This window comes from Manis pentadactyla, chromosome 11 (genome assembly GCF_030020395.1).
Source record: "Manis pentadactyla isolate mManPen7 chromosome 11, mManPen7.hap1, whole genome shotgun sequence".
Classification (NCBI taxonomy): domain Eukaryota; kingdom Metazoa; phylum Chordata; class Mammalia; order Pholidota; family Manidae; genus Manis; species Manis pentadactyla.
In genome coordinates, this window is record NC_080029.1 from 33,458,138 (window position 1) to 33,479,159 (window position 21,022).

Below are 21,022 nucleotides of genomic sequence, written 5' to 3' on the forward strand. Positions count from 1 at the left end.
TCCAATACTTCCTTGCAAAAATGATTTTCTAAACACTGAACTCTGATCCTAAAGCAAGACCTAATACATGGGTGGGCCTCCTCGAGTAGGAGAATGACAAGGTGAGCAGGTGCAACTGTCATCGTTAACAGCACAAGATCTGAGGAGCAGTGCTAGAAATTTCAAGTATGTCTGGTTAAAAATATAAAAGCATAAATCTTTGAGTGTAACTATCTATTATTTAAAATACTTTGTCAGCCCAGTACTTAACCTTCCAACAGTGACTGGGAGGAAACACTGTGAACACAAAACCATCCTACATTTTATGTACCATTTAAAGACACAAAAGTACAAAAGAACAGTGTTTTCATTTCTAGTTAATGAGTTCCAAGAAGAGGTTGAAAACGTTAAAGAGATAAACAAAATAAGTTCTGTACACATGCTATAATCAAAAATGGAAGAGAAAAATCTAAAACAGGAAATGAGAGAAGTAAAAAAAAAGTAGTCATTTTTATAAGGTATATTTTGAACAATTTCAAAAGAAAAGGCGCCATTAATTTGAACTAGAAGAAAAGAACTACTTTAGGAGGAAGCAATACCAAGAGGAAGGAGTACCAAAAGATGTGGAACAAAATGGTTCAAATGAGCAAGCATTCAGGAGAAATGCTTGAGAGAAGCACAGGGATTGGAAAGAGGAGGAAATGTAGTAAGTGATGAAAGCAAGAAGAAATGAGATGACATTGGCAAAGGCTGAATAGACAAATTTTGAAGGTTTGGAGAAAATGTAAATTCTCTGATTAGGACAACTATTGGCTGAATTTAGTGATAGTCGGAGAAATCAGCTAAAAATCTCTAACACTTGGAACCCACTTAATTTTTATAGGCTACATATGGTAACATCTGCCAGAAACGTGGAAGTTTTTCAAAACTTGGATGCTCTGTTGACTAGAAACCAGACTGAGAGGACCTCACTCACTGGCAGCAACAAGTGAACAGCTGACAGACAATAATAATTTTCTGCCTTCAACACTAGGCTGGGTTTCAACTAGAGGCTTGAGTGGTGAAAAGGCTCTGGAACTTATTACCACTCTCCTATTCCATTAAGGTCCTTCAGAAGGAAGGTGGTCGATGTATGGACATAAAATTATTTCATGCACTGTTACCATGCTAAATCTGTATCCAATGGTATTCACATAACAATATGCTGAAATTTTCTATAATAAGTTTCTCCAATTTTTTATTTTAGAAAAGATATAATAAAAAATGTAAATCAAAAACCAAATACAAATGTACTACTCTATGTGCCTTACATTAATCATAGCAATTTCTCTTGACAACGTTCATCACAAGGATCACTCTTGGTTGGAGCAAGCAACAGAAAAGATTCTTTTGCTCCTGGACATTAATAACATAAAGTTTGAAAGCAATGCCATCTAGTGGACACTTTTTTCATAAAAAGTATTCCTTTCAAAGGATGCAGTTTAGCTTCATTCATTCAACAAACACTTATTGAGGACCTACTCTGTGCCAGGCACCATCCTAGGTGCTCAGGATTTGGCAATGAACAACAAAAAAACCCAAATGAATAAATAAATAAAACCTTTCTCTCGTGGAACTTACATTCTCCTGAGAGAGGCAAACAAGTAAACATGCATTATATGTCAGGCAATAAGTACTCTAAAAAAAAGTGAACCAGGATGATGGACAGACTGTAACAGATGGAAACAAGTGCTATGTTATGTAAGGTGGCCTGGAAAGCCTCTTTAATAATTAGGTGACATCTGAGCGAAGGCTTAAGGGAGATGAAAAAATGAACCACATGGGTAGTGAGCCGAACAGCGCATAGGAAGAGAGAATTATATATAGCCAAGTAAAAAAGCCCAGATGTAAAAGGATGCCTAGGATGTTTGAGGAAATAACAAAGAGAGTAGTGTAGCTAGAACACAGGAAGCAAGAAGGAGAATAAAAGGAAATAAGGTCAGAGGGTTAGCCAGGGGCCAAGGTCACATAAAATCTTTAGGTCTGTGGTATTTTGTTTAGATTTTATTTAGTAAAGTGGGAAACTTAAGAGGACAGACATGATCTAAGTTACTTTCTTTTTTTTTTTTTTAAGACCCACTCTAGCTACCAAACAGAGAAGAGGCTAGATGCAGCAAGGGTGAAAGCCAAAGCAGCTGGTGCAGTAGTCCAGTTAAGAGATGATGACTTGACCAAGAGAATAGTTCAGGTGATTAGACATTAACTGAACTCAAGATATAGTTCAAAAGAGGAACTGAAGGGATTTCTTGACTAATTGGATGAGCATCTGGAAGAATGGAATTGCCATTCATTGAAGTGGAGAAGAATGGATTTGTTCCAGGTTTTTGTTATTAGTTCCCCCTGTTACTTCACAGCTCTTGTATAAAAGGAAAGTTAAAAGCTTCACATTAGTGACCACATGCTAACTTGAAACAAAACATACGCTAAATGTAAAAAAAAAAAAGTTTTCCAAAATTCTAGTTGAAAAATAGCATCATAAATACACTGAAAAGTAAGTTTATGATTTCTCAAAGTTTCTTGTGCATATGTAATATTTTCCTTTTCATTAATTTAATATGTATTTGCTCGGCACTATGATATTCTTAAATATAATAATGTGCATCTATTACAGATTCCAGAAAATTCCAAGGTTTTGCTTTAGTAATAAGTACTTACAATTAATTTCCACTTTCTATCCCAAAACCTTTCCAGGATCTCCCTCCCCACTAATTTACCCATTCATAAATAATAAGGCAGCTAGAACTAGACTAAGGAAAACCTACCCAGAGTCATAAAACTACCTCAACAAATGATAAGAGGGAATTTACCTCTCCTATTGTTTGCCCCCTGGATCAAAGATCCAGGATTTGTACCAACTAGCAAATAGGCAAATTTTCTTAAGACCACATTGGTATTGCCTTCAGACTCAGCCAAATTCATGTCTTGCCACTAACACTACATACCTCCCTCTCAATACACTGATTCAGAAAGAGAGACACTCTAAATACTTTGGTAGGAATTCAAGGGCACTGGCCCCTGAGAGGTGACATGCACACCAACATAGCAGCTCCTTCAAATCTAAGCTTGGCCACTGCTTCCACACAGTTCAAATACAACATAAACCTCTCCTTTGTACACTTAGTTATAACAGTTATAATTTTACATTTTTGTGATTATTTGATTATGTCTTCCTTCCTGTTGAACTATATCTCTCTTCCTAGTTTATGGAGCTTCTCTGATTTCCTGACTTCTCAGAGCTGTCCACTTCTTTCTCCTAAAATTCTAACCCTACATTCCACCTCCCCAGAACCCTAGGATCCCAGGTCCCAGCTCTTGCTTCCCAGATTTGTTTTCCTCACACACATATCCATTTGCAGTTCTAAGACGGAGCTTTATTTTCCTTTATCCATTTTATTTCTCCCAAAGTTCACTATTGAACTTTATTGCTATTTACCATCCTTATCACTTTCCCTTTAATTCTTAATCTTTAGTTCCATCTCTTACTAATTATCTCCAATAGAGATAACAGTAGTCATCCAATTCACATATACTGCAGTTCTCATGGATGCCAAAATTTCCATAGGTCATTAGGTTAATATATTTATATATACTCCCAATGTATATAGAAGCATATAGTGTCTACTATATCAGATCTTAAGCATAAGTAAAATAGGTAAAACAAACAAAAACAAAGTTTTTCCTGAATCACTCAGAAGGGGACCCAGAACTCTGTCTACTTAGCATTCCCCTCTCCCCAAGGCAATCACTGAGCACTCCCGGATTTAGCATTAGACTATACTATTATCTGATAATTAAGCAATCTGGAGATAAATTGCAGTCTATGGTGAACAAGCATGATTAACACACTATTTTAGATTACCTCCTCAAAGACATGTAAAAATAAGTTGGTGTAATGTTTAAAAAAAAATAACTACTCAGCCAACAGCCAACATTACCCTTAACAGCAAGAAGCTGAAAGCTTTTCCCCTAAGATCGGGAACAAGACAAGGATGCCCACTCTCCCCACTTTTATTCAACAGATTACTGGAGGAGCCACAGCAATCAGACAAAACAAAGAAATAAAAGGCATCCAGATTGGTAAGGAAGAAGTCAAACTGTCACTGTTTGCACATGATAACAAACCCTAAAGAATCCACTCCAAAACTACTAGAACTAATACCTGAATTCACCAAAATTGCAGGATACAAAATCAATACACAGAAATCTGTTGCATCTAATGATGAACTAGCAGAAAGAGAAATCAGGAAAACAACTCCATTCACAACCGCATCAAAAAGAATAAAATACCTAGGAATAAACCTAACCAAGGAAGTGAAAGACCTATACCCTGAAAACTACAAGACACTCTTAAGAGAAATTAAAGAGGACACTAACAAATGAAAACTCATCCCATGCTCTTGGCTAGGAAGAATTAATATTGTCAAAATGGCCATCCTGCCTAAAGCAATCTACAGATTCAATGCAATTCCTATCAAAATACCAACAGCATTCTTCAACAAACTAGAGAAAATAGTTCAAAAATTCATATGGAAACACAAAAGACCCCGAATAGCCAAGGCAATCCTGAGAAGGAAGAATAAAGAAGGGGGAATCTCCCTTCCCAACTTCAAGCTCTACACAAAGTCACAGTAATCAAGACAATTTGGTACTGGCACAAGAACAGACCCATAGACCAGTGGAACAGGATAGAGAATCCAGATATTAACCCAAGCATATATGGTCATTACTATAAGATAAAGGAGCCATGGATATACAATGGGGAAATGACTGTCTCTTCAACAGCTGGTGTTGGCAAAACTGGACAGCTACAGGTAAGAGAATGAAACTGGACCATTGTCTAACCCCATACACAAAAGTAAACTTGAAATGGATCAAAGACCTGAATGTAAGTCATGAAACCATAAAACTCTTAGAAAAAAACATAGGCAAAAATCTCTTGGACATAAACATGATTCATGAACATATGTCCCCGGGCAAGGGAAACAAAAGCAAAAATGAACAAGTGGGACTAAATCAAACTAAAAAGCCTCTCTATAGCAAAGGACACCATCAGTAGAACAAAAAGAATTCCTACAGTACAGGAGAATATATTCATAAATGGCATATGATAAAGGGTTGACATCCAAAATATATAAAGAGCTCACCCACCTCAACAAGAAAAAAGCAAATATTCCAATTAAAAAATGGGCAGAGGATATGAACAGACACTTCTCCAAAGAAGACATTCAGATGGCCAACAGGCACATGAAAAGATGCTCCACATCGCTAATCATCAGAGAAATGCAAATTAAAACCACAATGAGATATCACCTCACATCAGTTAGGATGGCCACCATCCAAAAGACAAACAACAAATGTTGGTAAGGATGTGGAGAAAGGGGAACCCTCCTACACTGTTGGTGGGAATGTAAATTGTTCAACCACTGTGGAAAGCAGTATGGAGGTTCCTCAAAAAACTAAAAATAGAAATACCATTTGACCCAGGAATTCCACTTCTAGGAATTTACCCTAAGAATGCAGGAGCCCAGTTTGAAAAAGACATATGCACCCCTATGTTTATCACAGCACTATTTACCATAGCTAAGAATTGGAAGCAACCTAAGTGTCCATCAGTAGATGAATGGATAAAGAAGATGTGGTACATATACACAATGGAATATTATTCAGCCATAAGAAAAAAACAGATCCTACCATTTGCAACAACATGGATGGATCTAGAGGGTATTATGCTCAGTGAAATAAGCCAGACAGAGAAAGACAAGTACCAGATGATTTCACTCATCTGTGAAGTATAAGAACAAAGAAAAAAATGTAGGAACAAAACAGCACCAGACTCACAGAACCCAAGAATGGACCAACAGTTACCAAAGGGAAAGGGACTGGGGAGGATGGGTGGGAAGGGAGGGATAAGGGGAATAAGGGACATTACGATTAGCATACATACAGGGAAGGCTGTATAACACAGAGAAGACAAGTAGTGATTCTATAGCTTCTTATTATGCTGATGGACAGTGACTGCAATGGGGTATGTGGTGGGGACTTGATAATGGGGGGAGTTTAGTAACCATAATGTTGTTCATGTAACTGTACATTAATGATAACAAAATTTTTAAAAATTCATATTAAAAATAAATAAATAAATAACTACTCTTTCCAAAGTGCTTTTAAGTACATCACCTACAAAGTCTTTTTTAACATATTGTAAACTTAAGTGATTTTTATTTACTCATCTGTTTCTCCCTCCTTAATAAAAAGATATCTAACAATTTATTGGCAGAAATTATTTCCTACTTTTTATCACTTAAACCTTAAGTTGTCTTTAATTAATCCTCCCTCATATTAACCCTCCATTTTCTCACTTGTGTTGATCAGACACTTGCTTATAAGCACAAAAAAGAGACAATTCTACATACAGAGACATACAGAACGCTAGAACATACTCCTTTTTGAGTCTCATATTCTCCTGCTTTACCTTTTCTTTAAGTCCAGAAACTGATACTATGAATTACTTACCATTATCCATCCCCACTTCCTCATTGTTGTGAGAACCCCAATTCTATTCACAGCAATGTTAACTGGCCCCAGGCAACTCATCATATGTAAAAGCCTTTTCTCACTTTCCCATTCTCCCTTGCAAAAAGGGGTGGCCCAGTGAAAAATCTGCAAGCAGATTCCAGAGGATAAAAAGGAAATCAGCAGAAAGGAGGCAGCTCTTCAGAAAAAGGTATACTTTCCTGATAAAAGATACAGCTGGCCTTTTCTCTTGCCACTGACTTGAGCACAGAATGGATATGATGCCTAAAAATGTACCAGCCCTACATGTCTGTCATCAGTGAACAGCAGAACCGGTGCCAGCAAACACCTACTCTGGTCTTAGTCTGCAGAAAAAATAAACCTCTTTTTGTTTAAGCCACTGGTCTGTGGGTGTTCAGTTACTTGCAGCAGAAAGCTTTCCTAACTGACTGACCAACCTTCCCAGTAATCCAAGCAGTAGTCAAGCAGTCTTGTAACAACACAAGTGAAATGTGACCAGGCAGCACAGGGCCAGCTCTATTCTCCAACCCACCACAACAAACTCCAGAAAACAGTGTGGGGACATAAGTCTGGCGTCTATACAAAAGAGCAGTGGTACTTTTGATTCCACCTGATCCTATCACCAAACCTGAAAGTGCATTCCATGTGGCAGCCAGATGACCACACTTTGAAACCCTGTGGAGAATACACTAGAAAAGTAGAAATACTATAAAAGTCGACCCCTATCTTCCAAAGACCCTCACAAGAGCTCCTTGTGAATTATGCAACATAATTCCAACAAAAGGACTAAAAATGCTACCTCTTTATTTTTTTAACCTGACTCTGATACAAGTACTAATATGCATATAGGCAGGAAAAGATACTGAAGAAAAATATGTAAATACTGAAGAAAAATACGCAAAAAGTAGATAATTAAGGCTATAAGGAAAGACAAACAAAAATAAGCCAAAATCCCCACAAATTCATTGGGAAAATGTAGACTAGTTACCTACTACTATATTCATGCTGGATTTCACCAAATCCACTGGTATGATTTTTAACCTACTCTGAATTGTAACACTGACAAAATGGAATCATGCAAAAATTTACTCCTTAAGAAGACACCCTTGTGGAGGGCCAGAAGCAAAATCACCAGATCCAAAAGAGATTATCACCAGATAGGAGATCAGCCCGGAAGTTATATCATTACGAGCCTGTATATAAGCTGTGCTCAAAAATAAAACCGCACCACTGTTTCACCACCAGTGGTCGGTGAACCTCCTGATCCCAACTTTGGTTTCTGTGTCTTTTTTGTATCTATTTCTGTGTCTTCTTAATCTCCCATCCACCCCTCTCAGGTTCAAGTTCAGCTGGTTTGCAGAGCTGGCCTCCGCAGGTGGCACCCAAACAGGGACCTGAGAACAGAGTGACAGCAACCTTAAGTGAGGAGACTCCCAGAGGGGGCCCTACGGGGCAGGCGCTCGTCGACTCATAAGGTACAGCAATATATATAGTCTGGAGGGCTGTACAGGAGCAATAGAGTCAGGAGTAAAACATGGGACAGACAGGGCTGGAGGACTGTCCAGGTCAAAGGACCATAAAATCTTTGTATATATGCTTAAAGCTATAAACATGAGGCAGTCCAGGTCAAAGGACCGAGAAATTTTTGTACATATGTTTAAAGCTATGCTTCGTGCCCACGGCAGTAAAATATGCCGCCAGCAGCTAGAATCTTTTCTAGCCTTTGTGTAGGAAACTTGCCCCTGGTTCTCCGGAGAAGGGACCATAAATGAGCAAACTTGGCAAAAGGTGGGGCTGCAGCTTAAACAGCGCTTCACCCTTAATGGGCCTCAGAACTTTCCTTGTATATACGTTTGCTGTGTGGAATTTAGTAAAGGAAGGTTTAGATCCATCCCCGAGGTTACCTGTTTGCCTGATAGACTTCCGGAGGGAAGCTCTATAGTTGAGCAGTTGTAACAGTCACCGGTTATGAGGGCTTTGGCTCATGCTACAGCCCCCATGGACTGTGAGCCGTTACCTCCCAAATATGAACAAGGCAATGAGCTACCACCACCACCTCCTGAATATGACCAAAAGTTGTTAACAGAGGTACAGCAGTGTGAGGAGGAGCTTCCTGGGAATAGGCACCATGGTGTTCAATATGGTGACCAGGAAGACCCATACTGTGAGCAGGAAGAGTTTGACTCCTCAGAGTCCAAGACGGAAGGAGGGGGAGACACAAAATCCTCTAACACCTTGACACCTCCCTCCAACACTGGATCTGTTGACTGCTTTTCAAAAATTGAAAGTGTCTTCCCCTAAAATCCTGCAATCATCTGGAGCCATAAGATGCAAGCAGGGAACCCCCTCCGCACCTCCATTCCTGTTATTATCAGAGAGACTCCCAGTCCCACTCGCTGCTCAGCTTTGCAGCGTAGCATCCGAGAAGCCCAAAGGCGGGGTGAGGACACATCTGAGTTCCACTCCCTCTGTCTACCAGTTATTGAAAGGCGGGAGGAAGACAGAAATGTCAGAGATTATAGTCCTATCCCTTTCAAAAGCTTTGAAGGAGCTCAAGCAGTCCTGCTCTCAATATGGCTCAACTGCTCTTTTTACCCTCACTCTCTTGGAAGTAATATCAACTGAAGCTCTGATTCCTAATGAGTGGAGAATGCTTGCTAAGGCATGTCTCACTGGAGGTGATTATTTGTTATAGAAAAGTGAATTTGTAGACGTATGTGTACAACAGGCCAATAGAAATCGAATACATAACATTCCCATCAGTCTGGATATGTTGACTGGAGAAGGGCAGTATTATGCCTTGATGGACAGGCATATCAGCAAATTAACATTTGCAGAAGCAAGGCTTGAAGGAGCCTGCCCACTGCAGGAGCCAAAACTGAGGAGCTCAGCAGCATTCAGCAAGGCCCAGATGAGCCATTTCAGAAATTTGTATCTGGCTTACTATAGGCAATATCCAGAGTAGTTTCTGATTCTGAGGCTGGAACTGTTCTTAACTAGCCTATGAAAATGCTAACAGTACATGTCAGGGTCTAATTCAGCCTTATAGAAAAAAGGGAACTCTTTCTGACTTTATCAAACTTTGTGCAGACGTGGGAACTTCTTACATGCAGGGTGCAACATTGGCGGCCACATTACACAAAACATTCAGCCCGACACACCAACAAGGGACGAAATACCATCTTAAAAGTGGATGTTTTCACTGCGGACAATTTGGCCATTTTGCTAGAGATTCCTTAACCTAAGGGCTGTCCGACTACACCTCCTACCATCTTGCCCCAGGAAAAACTAATTAGAGACCCAGGTGTTTGCCCTTGGTGCCGCTGAGACAAGCATTGGGCCAAGGAAGGTAGATCACAAACTGATGTTCAGGGACTACCACTGTCAGGAAACTCCCGGCAGGGCCCACCCTGGCCCCGGAGAACAATGGGGGCCCTGTCCATGACTCTCTCAATTGCTTTCCTCAACGCAACAGAATCCAACAACTTTGTTGAGCGACCCCAGGAAGTGCAGGATTGGGCCTCAGTCCCTCCTCCAGATTCATACTGACTCCTGATATGGGATGACAAGTTAGTCCTGCTGGAATATATGGCCCGTTACCTCCTAGTACAGTAGGCCTTGTTTTAGGCAGGAGTAGATGGAACTTAAAAGAACTACAAGTGCAGCCTGGAGTCATAGACTATGACTACATGGGTAAAATTAAAGTTATATGTTGGTCACCTTTCAGAATTATACAAATGTTATCCTCTGACCATGTAGCCCAACTTGTTATGCTGCCTTTTATGCAAACTGGCCAATGTCAGTCTTCTCAGACAAGAGGGAACTGAGGCTTTGGTTCCTCGGATGCCTTTTGGGTCCAACAACAAGTAGAACTTGAACGACCTACTTTAACTCTTCAGATTGATGGAAAATGTTTTAAAGGCCTTGTGGATACTGGAGCTGATGTGTCCATCATTTCATCATAGCACTGGCCCACCACTTGGCCCACCTGAAAAGCTATGACTGATTTGCAAGGTATTGGTATGGCACAGGGTCCTCTACAAACTTCCCAGATGTTAACCTGATCAGACAAAGAGGGACACACAGGTACTTTCCAACCCTTCGTCCTTGACCATCTTGCTGTTAATTTATGGGGACAAGATATTTTAACTCAAATGTCAGTTTTACTCTATAGCCCTAGTCCTCAAGTTGCTCAGATGATGCTGAATCAAAGGCATGTACCCAACATTGGTCTGGAAAGTGAGGGCCAAGGTCGGTCACACCCAATCTCCCCACAGCCGTGCGGGATGGGTCTGGCGTAGAATACTATCCAAATTTGCCCTAGGGGCCTTGGTATCTCCTGCCTCCCTAACACTGACAGCCTCTAAAATACAATGGTTAACTGATGAGCCCATCTGGGTGAACCAATGACCCCTGACTCAGGAGAAACTGCAAATTGCTCAACAGCTAGTGTTCGAACAATTAGAAGCTGGACATATTGAGGAACCTCTTAGACCTTGGAACACTCCAATCTTTGTGATAAAAAAGAAACAATCTGGTCGCTGGAGGCTCCTACAGGACCCACACAAAATTAATGCTGTCAGTTACAATGGGAGCACCCCAACGGGGACTGCCCTCCCCTACCATGATCCCTTGGAAACACTCCCTCATTGTGATTAACTTGAAAGACTGTTTCTTCTCTATCCCTTTACATCCAGAGGACAGAGAATGCTTTGCCTTTAGCTTGCCTTCAGTTAACTTTAAAGAGTCTATGAAAAGATACTACTGGAAAATGCTTCCACAAGGAATGGATAACAGCCCCACCTTGTGTCAAATATTTGTAGCACAGGCCACTCAAGTGGTATGTGAAAATACCTGTAAGCATACATTATCCATTATATATATGGATGACATTCTCTGTTCCCATGCTAACCCTGCAGTTTTGTCTCAGCTTTATGGACTACTTAAAATACAGTTGGATGCCCATGGACTCCACATTGCTCCTGAAAAGATGCAAACGCAAGTTCCTTTCTCTTATTTGGGACCTTGTATCTTACAGAGGATTGATTGTTCAGCCACAAAAGGTGGAAATAAGAACTAGGCACTTAAATACCCTGAACGATTTCCAGAAATTATTTGGAGACATTAATTGGCTATGACCTTTTCTAAAACTTACTAAGGGACAATTGCAATCTCTTTTTCAAATTCTTCAGGGTGACCCCGGTACTTCTTCCTCTAGATAATTAACACCTAAAGCAAAAATGCTTTAAACCTTGTTGAAGATGCTATTCAGTGTGTTCAGGTGCTTTGCCTGGATCCCCAGGCACCTGTCTCTGTTATTGTTTGCACTACTATCCCAACTCCTACTGGTGTTTTATGGCAACCCACAGGTCCACTTGAATGGGTTCATCTCCCAAATTCCCCTTTCAACATCTTACTCCTTATCATATCTTAGTGTATGATGTAGTTCGAAAAGCCAGGGCTTGGCTTTGGCAGCTTATGGCTGCTGAACCTTCCTTCATTATTGTTCCTTACAATGCTCAGCAACAGGCTTGGTTATGGTCCACTTCTGAGGAATGGCAGCTAGATTTTGCAAATTTTCCTGGAAAAGTTGATTGCCATTACCCATCTAACAAACTTTTACAGTTTCTTAAGGACACTCCTGTGACCTTTCCCAGAATTATGCGTTGTGCACCTATCCCAATGCAATCACCGTTTATAGGGACGGATCCAGTTCAGATACCACCACTGTTCACGCCCCTGATGGCCCTCGCTCTCGTTGCACTCTCCATGCTCCGCCCAAAGGGTGGAGCTAGAAGCTGTGCTCTGAGGGCTCCAGTTATACCCAGAACAACCGATCCCTTAACATCTACACTGATAATAAATATGTAGTCACAGTATTCCATACCATGGAAACAGCCATTGTTTCTCATGCCACTACTGAAGAAATCTTCGAACTTTTTCATAGAGCTCAGTTAGCTCTTAGACAGAGAACCCGTCCGGTGTATGTTGGACATCTTCGTGCACACACCGGTCTTCCTGGACCTCTAACTGCTGGCAGTACAGCTGCTGATGCTGCTGCCTGTGAGCTCCCTCTTCAGGTTGTAACTTCAATCTTGGACTCTCCACTCTCAGCCACTCAACACTCTCATCGGCTATTTCATCAAAATTCCTGGACTCTTAAAAGTTTGGAATTACCCAAGAACAGGCTAGACAGATAGTTCACTCATGCCAAAATTGTCCCTCTTTATTGCCTACAACACCTCTTGGTAGCAACCCTCAAGGCCTGGTTCCAAATCAAATCTGGCAAATGGATGTTACCCACGTCCCGTCCTTTTAAAATACACCTTTCATTCACGTTTCCCATGATAATTACTCTGGTTTCAGGTGTGCTTCCCCCCGTATGGGAGAAGCCAGTGAGCACATTATTTCTCATTGTCTATACACCTTCTCCATCATGGGTATTCCTAAAATGACTAAAACTGATAGCGGGCCTGGATACACAGGTCAAGCCTTTCCAACATTTCTGTTCCACTTTTCAAATACAACACATAACAGGAATTCCCTACAACCCTCAAGGCCACGGTATGGTGGAAAAAGCCCACCTCACATCTAAAAACCAATTATTTAAACAGAAAGGGGGAAAATATGGGACCTACCCCACAAACCAACTAAACCTTGCTTTATTTACATTAAATTTTCTTTCAGTGGATGAGCAAGGCCTCACAGCAGCAGACAGATTTTGGACACCTCGGAACAACAAATTTGCATTAGTCAAATGGAAAGACCCCCTCACGGGTCTTTGGCAAGAACCTGACCCAGTATTTATCTGGGGGAGAGGTCATGTTTGTGTTTCCCCAAGTCTGCTGCAGGTCCTCGTTGGCTCCCAAGCAACTGGTCAAACATCATCATACAGCGGTCAACTCTCAAGGTGAGGATGAGTACCTCCCCAGAAGTCCAACACCCAACATCACAACAAATGCAGAGAGCCCATCGTCCGATGTGGGGACAGCTCAACAGGCTGACTCAGGAAAGACAGGTGATGATCAGATGACAAGATCTGACTCTGACCCCAGATAAGCTGTCTCTGGCGATGCTCACCATTGTTACCATCCAGGTGGGATTGGTACAAGGAGAGACCTACTGGACCTTTTATCCAAATCCCCCAGTGTTACACTCAGTTACCTGGGGTGATGAATCGGTCCCGGTATCTGTTACTGACTCCCGGGTCCTGGGAGGGCATCCAGGACCAAATGGGCCGCGCTGGCAGCAATCAGCGCTATTTAATTTTTCTGGACAGACAGTGGATCCTCCTTTATGTGGAGTCCACCAACCCATGGATGGATGCTTATTGCTAGGACATGTAATTAATACTACTGCAGGAGGTGCCCAGGTAGCTACCATTACTGGGCCCTGGGACCTTGACAGATACCTATCCACTGTCTCTTCTGTAGGGCTACCCGCTACCACCATTGTTGTGGCCCCAGCTCATCCTCCTTTACCTTACTGCACAAACACTACCAATGTAGAATTGGAAAAATTCATCTGTTGGGTAGGCTGTGCTCACCCTCTGGCTGCCCAACACAAATTTAGTCATTCCTCAGAATTAGTGTTTGACTGGTCCCATCACTTAACTGGACCTGTTCAAAATGGGATGACACCTGAAGGATATATAACACCAATTTTTACCACCTCACAGCATGAGATGCAACACCAGTTGTGGTGTATTTGGGCCACCACAGACTATGTTAACTTTTCCTCCTGCTCTTCGACTGCCTCACATCTTATACGTCCTTATGGGGTACGAACCTGCATACAACCCCCATATATGCTGCTTGTAGGAACTTTTACTGTCTCTTTCCAAGGAAAGTTGTATAACATTACCTGCATAAACTGCAATCTAACCACATGTGTGTCTACCTGGAACAAAGGGAAGAATGTCTAAGTTCTTTCCCAACCACCATATATTATGTTGCCCTTTAATCTATCTGAACCATGGTATGATGACCTGGGAACACAAGCCATTGTAGAAATGAAGAATGAGCTCTCTAGAAGCTGGAGAGCTATTGGACTCATAATTGCTGGATCAGTGGCTGATATTTCTATCCTCATCACTGCTATTACTGCAGCTGTGGCTCTCTCACAATCCATACACACTGCCTACTATGTTAATCAGTTGGCTCATAACACCTCTCAAACTCTAAAAACTCAGGAAGACATTGATATAAAGATAGAGAGCCAACTTGCTGCCTTGGAAAGTACAGTGGTAGCCACAGGCGATGAAGTAGAAACCCTCCAATGGCAGTTATGGCTTCGATGCCATGCTGCATACAGGAGTGTCTGTGTTACCAATGCACCTTATAATTCTTGGTGGGAATGGAACAAAATTCTTCTAGGAGTATGGTACCATACAAACCTTAGCACAACCTGAATGAACCAATGTCTTTACCAGCTTTAGTACCAAATACATTTCAGTGTTCAGATTTCCAGGGGTCTCATATGCTTATGCTTCTGGTTCTTGGTGCACTTTTTTTTTTTTTTTTACCGTTTATTTGTTTAATTTCCAAGTAAGTTCATCACATTGCAATTGATCGATATAACTTTTTTCCCCAGCTTTATTCAGATATAATCGACATATAACATCATTTAAGTTTAAGGGGTAAAAGGTGATGAAAGAAATACATCTTTTAATCCAAAGGTTTCTTCTCCAACTCTCTTTTCAATCTTAACCATGTATTTGTTAAGTAAACCATGTTGTTTGTCCCAACATTTCGCACAGTTTGGATTTTGCTGACTGTATCCTTCCATAGTTTGACATACCCTCTCTCCTCTGTGTATGTTGTGAACTGGTAGTTGGATCTGAAAGGCTGACCACATTCAGGTTTGACTGTTCTTCCATCAGGGGGCACCACAATGACCTGTTGTCTTTTTGTGACGCTGGCAGCCTTTTATGTTTTGAACTTTTTTACTAACAACACTTTAAACACCAAAGTGAGGGTTTTTCACACCAAATTCCCTGTGTACACCAACTGGGTGTCCTAGAAGTCCATTCAATACTGATACTAACTACCAGGAGCCAGCTCAGACCCCGCAGGTTAAGGGCTCAGTCCCACAAGACTACCCCCACTTCAGACACCGATCGCAAGGCCCAGGCCTCTGGTATTTCTGACCAGCCAGCTATAAACCGAGGGTTCCCATGACTGCCTCCTCAACTTCAATAATTTGCTAGAATGTCTCACAGAACTCAGGAAGGCACTTTACTATTACTGATTCATCATAAAGGATACAATCCAGGATCAGCCAGATGGAAGAGATGCATAGAGTAAGGTATGGGGACAGGGGTGTGGAGCCTCCATACCCCACCTGGGCACACCACCCTCCCAACACCATGGTATGTTCAAAACCCCAGAAGGCCTCCAAATTCTATCATTTAGAGATGTTTTCACAAACCCCATTACAAGGGCATGATTAAATCATTGGCCATTGGCTATTAACCAGATCCAGCCCCTTGTTCCTCCTCAGAGGTTGAGAGGTGGGCTAAAGTTCCAGCCCTATAACAACATAGTGGGTTCCTCTGGACACCAGCCACCAGCTGAAGCTATCTAGGGACCCAGCAAGAATCATCTTATTACCATAAACTCAGGTATGGTTGAAAGGGGCTAATTACGAATAGCAAATTGCTCTTCTCATTCTATCACTCAGAAATTCCAGAGGTTATAGAAGTTATTTTGCCAAGAACCAGGATGAAGACAAACTATATTATTTCTTATTATGTCAAAATATTCAATGCCTAGATCCATTAGATTGTTAGGGTTTGTAATTTGGTGACATTCTATCAGTCTCCTTCATGTATTACCAGAATACTTCTACAAAAAGACCTATTTTTTACTCAGTAATACAGTTCATAAAGAAAAAGAAGACTAGAAGGTAATTTCTTTTCTTTTTAACTCACTTTCAAAATAATGAATTGCTTCTCCAGAATCCTCCAATAGTGATCAATTAGTTGCTTTTCACTTCTTATATTATAGACTCATGGATTTAAACATATTTCATGTCTTTTAATTCACTGCCATTATTATTCTTTTTGGGCACAATCTGTTTCATCTTTGACCAGTAAGAGCCTCTTCAGACTGACTGCTGAGTCCTTCTGACAGTCCCCTAAGTAGACTTTGAGAGCTTCTTTGCTATCTGACATGTTTCAGACTCGACTGAAACATTTCCTGCTCCAGAGCTAGAATCAGCCATTACCCCCAAGGAACCCTCATCCCTTTTAGTAGGAAATGATATCTGGATTTCACATTCTGAGAGTAACACTTGTCAATTCTTTATTTAGCAAACATTTTCTGGGCAGTTAATATGCATCAGTCACTGGATTTAACTTTGAAGATACAAAGATATGACACAAACTCAAAGAGCTAACAAAACAGTGGCAAATACTTAGAAAGAATAGATAACCAAGAGAAGTCAAACAAAACAAATAAGCTCTGGGCAAAATAATCCATTTGAAATGTATCTAGTCAGGAAATACACTTTCATCTAAATAGCATTCTTAGAGAGAAATAAAAGAGAGATCTGATTAGTAATGGTATAGTTAAAGAAAGACTTGAAGGACTATACCTATACTATACTTGACTAAGAGAACAGAATTGAATCAGTCTCCAGATGTATAAATATTCCTGCTTATGAGTGTCAATCATAAGACGTATCTTCAGATAGAGAATTACACAAGAGAGAATGCCTCTCTCATGGCATGTTAAAGGTCCTTGTCAAACTAAGGAAATTTTTTTTTTCCAAGCCTAAAACACAGTTCCTGTCAGTATGCCTCATATTAAATACCATACTATTTCAAAGATTAAAGTGAAATATTTCTCTGTCAAAAAATGTTTTGAAACTTTTTATCGAAATTGGAAAAAGAAAAACAAATGAGGCCTAAGGTCAGCAGACGGAGGGACATAACAAAGATCAGAGAAGAAATAAATAAAATTGAGAAGAATAAAACAATAGAAAAAATCAGTGAAACCAAGAGCTGGTTCTTCAAGAAAATAAACAAAATAGATAAGCCTCTAGCCAGACTTATTAAGAGAAAAAGAGAGTCAACACACATCAACAGAATTAGAAACAAGAAAGGGAAAATCACGACGGACCCCACAGAAATACAAAGAATTATTAGAGAATACTATGAAAACCTATATGCTAACAAGCTGGGAAACCTAGGAGAAATGGACAACTCCTTAGAAAAATACAACCTTCCAAGACTGACCCAGAAAGAAACAGAAAATCTAAACAGACCAATTACAAGCAACAAAATTGAATTGGTAATCAAAAAACTACCCAAGAACAAAACCCCTGGGCCAGGTGGATTTACCTCGGAATTTTATCAAACATACAGAGAAGACATAACACCCATTCTCCTTAAAGTTTTCCAAAAACTAGAAGAGGAGGGAATACTCCCAAACTCATTCTATGAAGCCAACATCATCTAATACCAAAACCAGACAAAGACCCCACCAAAAAAGAAAACTACAGACCAATATCCCTGATGAATGTAGATGCAAAAATACTCAACAAAATATTAGCAAAAATTCAAAAATACATCAAGAGGATCATACACCATGACCAAGTGGGATTCATCCCAGGGATGCAAGGATGGTAGAACATTTGAAAATCCATCAACATCATCCACCACATTAACAAAAAGAAGGACAAAAACCACATGATCATCTCCATAGATGCTGAAAAAGCATTTGACAAAATTCAACATCCATTCATGATAAAAACTCTCAACAAAATGGGCATAGAGGGCAAGTACCTCAACATAATAAAGGCCATATATGATAAACCCACAGTTAACATCATATTGAACAACGAGAGGCTGAAAGCTTTTCCTCTGAGATCGGGAACAAGACAGGGATGCCCACTCTCCCCACTGCTATTCAACATGGTACTGGAGGTCCTAGCCACAGCAATCAGACAGAACAAAGAAATACAAGGAATCCAGATTGGTAAAGAAGAAGTCAAACTGTCACTATTTGCAGATGACATGATATTGTACATAAAAACCCCTAAAGACTTCACTGCAAAACTACTAGAACTAATATCAGAATTCAGCAAAGTTGCACGATACAAAATTAACACACAGAAATCTGTACTTTCCTATACATTAACAATGAACTAATAGAAAGAGAAATCAGGAAAACAATTCCATTCACAATAGCATCAAAAAGAATAAAATACCTAGGAATAAACTTAACCAAGTAAGTGAAAGACCTATACCCTGAAAACTACAAGACACTCTTAAGAGAAATTAAAGAGGTCACTAACAAATGGAAACTCATCCCATGCTCCTGGCTAGGAAGAATTAATATCGTCAAAATGACCATCCTGCCCAAAGCAATATATAGATTCGATGCAATCCCTATCAAATTACCAACAGCATTCTTCAATGAACTGGAACAAATAGTTCAAAAATTCATATGGAACCGTCAAAGATCCCGAATAGCCAATGCAATCCTGAGAAGGAAGAATAAAGTGGGGGGGGATCTCACTCCCCAACTTCAAGCTCTACTACAAAGCCACCGTAATCAAGACAATTTGGTACTGGCACAAGAACAGAGCCACAGACCAGTGGAACAGAACAGAGACTCCAGACATTAACCCAAACATATATGGCCAATTAATATTTGATAAAGGAGCCATGGACATACAATGGGGAAATGACAGTCTCTTCAACAGATGGTGCTGGCAAAACTGGACAGCTACATGTAAGAGAATGAAACTGGATCACTGTCTAACCCCATACACAAAAGTAAACTCCAAATGAATCAAAGACCTGAATGTAAGTCATGAAAACATAAAACTCTTAGAAAAAAACATAGGCAAAAATCTCACAGACATAAACATGAGTGACTTCTTCATGAACATATCTCCCCGGGCAAGGGAAACAAAGGCAAAAATGAACAAGTGGGACTATATCAAGCTAAAAAGCTTCTGTACAGCAAAGGACACCATCAATACAACAAAAAGGTACCCTACAGTATGGGAGAATATATTCATAAATGACAGATCCGATAAAGGATTGACATCCAAAATATATAAAGAGCTCACATGCCTCAACAAACAAAAAAGCAAATAATCCAATTTAAAAATGGGCAGAGTAGCTGAATAGACAGTTCTCTAAAGAAGAAATCCAGGTGGCCAACAGACACATGAAAAGATGCTCCACATCGCTAATCATCAGAGAAATGCAAATTAAAACCACAATGAGATATCACCTCACACCAGTAAGGATCGCCATCATCGAAAAGACAAACAACAACAAATGTTGGCGAGGTTGTGGAGAAAGGGGAACCTTCCTACACTGCTGGTGGGAATGTAAACTAGTTCAACCATTGTGGAAAGCAGTATGGAGGTTCCTCAGAATGCTCAAAATAGAAATACCACTTCTATTTTGTGGAAACACCAGGAATTCCACTTCTAGGAATTTACCATAAGAATACAGCACTCCAGTTTGAAAAAGACAGATGCACCCCTATGTTTATCGCTGCACTGTTTACAATAGCCAAGAAATGGAAGCAACCTAAGTGTCCATCAGTAGATGAATGGATAAAGAAGATGTGGTACATATACACAATAGAATATTACACAGCCATAAGAAAAAAACAGATCCTACCATTCACAACAACATGGATGGAGCTAGAGGGTATTATGCTCAGTGAAATAAGCCAGGCAGAGAAAGTCAAGTACCAAATGATTTCACTCATATGTGGAGTATAAGAACAAAGAAAAACTGAAGGAACGAAACAGCAGCAGAATCACAGAACCCAAGAATGGACTAACAGTTACCAAAGGGAAAGGGACTGGGGAGGATGGGTGGGAAGGGAGGGATAAGGGCGGGGAAAAAGAAAGAGGGCATTATGATTAGGATGTATAGTGTGTGGGGGGGCACGGGGAGGGCTGCGCAACACAGAGAAGATAAGTACTGATTTTACAGCATCTTACTACGCAGATGGACAGTGACTGTGAAGGGGTATGTTGGGGGGACTTGGTGAAGGGGGTAGCCTAGTAAACATAATGTTCTTTCTGTAATTGTAGATTAATGATACCAAAATAAAAATTTTTTTTAAATGTTTTGAAATTTGTAATTTTTCTATTCACTAATATTTTACTTCCAACTAGAAATTAGTTACAAGGCAGCTTACCTTTTGTCTTTCTTACTAATTTTCCCTCTTCCCCATTTTTCACTTATATTTTTCCCTCTGTTTCTTGAACTGCTTCCTTCTCGACTTTCTGCAGAACACAGTTTATCCAGGACCCCATTTAAAACAAAAAGAAAGGGATAGAAAAGACAAAAAGAAACTGCTTCGTGCCACTATGGAAAGCAGTATGAAGATTCCTCAAAAAACTAAAACTAGAAATACCATACAACACAGTAATTCCTCTCCTAGAATTTTACCTGAAGAAAACAAAATCCCTGATTCAAAAAGACATATGC

General features: G+C 40.2%; 1 protein-coding gene across 4 annotated transcripts in view; it reads right to left on the minus strand.

The window, feature by feature from the left end:
* Nucleotides 1-21,022, minus strand: part of RAD51B (RAD51 paralog B) — a 589,871-nt gene that overhangs the window by 535,190 nt on the left and 33,659 nt on the right. The gene's annotated exons all lie outside the window — the stretch shown is intronic.